This window comes from Oryza glaberrima, chromosome 11, assembly GCF_000147395.1.
Source record: "Oryza glaberrima chromosome 11, OglaRS2, whole genome shotgun sequence".
Taxonomy (NCBI): domain Eukaryota; kingdom Viridiplantae; phylum Streptophyta; class Magnoliopsida; order Poales; family Poaceae; genus Oryza; species Oryza glaberrima.
In genome coordinates, this window is record NC_068336.1 from 14,332,929 (window position 1) to 14,333,882 (window position 954).

Sequence of the window (954 nt, forward strand, 5' to 3'; positions counted from 1 at the left end):
GATTCATAGTAGAGATTACCTGAACTAATATTTTATGTTTACCTCTGTATAATCATTTTCCTTTGCAGGCTAACCTTGGTTGTTTTAACTTTTGTTGTGAAAACAGGGTAGTGCATGACTGGTTTCAACTTGCCGGAAAACTTCAAAGAAAATCCAGTAGCTTTCTTCCGGAGCATTAGGCCGCGAGTCGCTGCTCCATAGAAAACTCTACCGTCAGAGAAACTAGCCATACCAGCGCCACCGACCTTCAAGACTATGGCTAACAAGACTCTTTGCGAATTCGCTGCTCCCTCTGCTGACAATGTGGCCATTGGGCCGCAAATCAACATGGGAGTCGTGGATTTCGACTTGAAGTCCAGCCTCATCACTATGGCACAGGCTAGCCTGTTCTATGGCAAGCCTAATGAGGATGCCAATGCTCATCTGCAACAGTTCCTGGAGATCTGTAGCACGTACACCATCAAGGGCGTCAGTCCCGACGCCGTCAGGCTAAGGCTGTTTCCGTTCTCGCTTCTCGGGAGAGCGAAGCAGTGGTTCTATGCCAACCGTGCTGCTGTCAATACCTGGGTCAAATGTTCTACGGCATTCCTCTCGAAATTCTTCCCGATGGGCAAAACCAATGCCCTTCGTGGAAGGATTTCCAGTTTCCAGCAGACAAGGGACGAGTCTATTCCTGAAGCATGGGAACGTCTGCAGGAATATGTGGCCGCCTGTCATCATCATGGGATGGATGACTCGCTAATCCTGCAGAACTTTTACAATGGACTCACGCCCACGTCCCGCGATCACCTAGACGCGGCAGCTAGAGGAGTGTTCTTCTCTAAAACGGTTCATGGAGAAGATGGTCTCCAATATGGGTTGGAGCGAGGAACGAATCCAGACCCGTCAGCGAGGCATGCACACCGTCAAGGAGACGGAACTGCTTGCTGCCAAGCTAGACCTCCTCATGAAGCG

The 954-nt window shown here is 50.0% G+C and overlaps 1 non-coding gene across 1 annotated transcript; it reads right to left on the reverse strand.

Annotated features, from left to right (window-relative positions):
- Positions 1 to 621: 621 nt before the first annotated feature.
- LOC127756091 (small nucleolar RNA R71) lies at positions 622 to 728 on the reverse strand. Its single transcript, XR_008013133.1, has one exon. It is a non-coding gene; the product is annotated as a small nucleolar RNA R71 (small nucleolar RNA).
- Between the last annotated feature and the right edge of the window lie 226 nt (positions 729 to 954).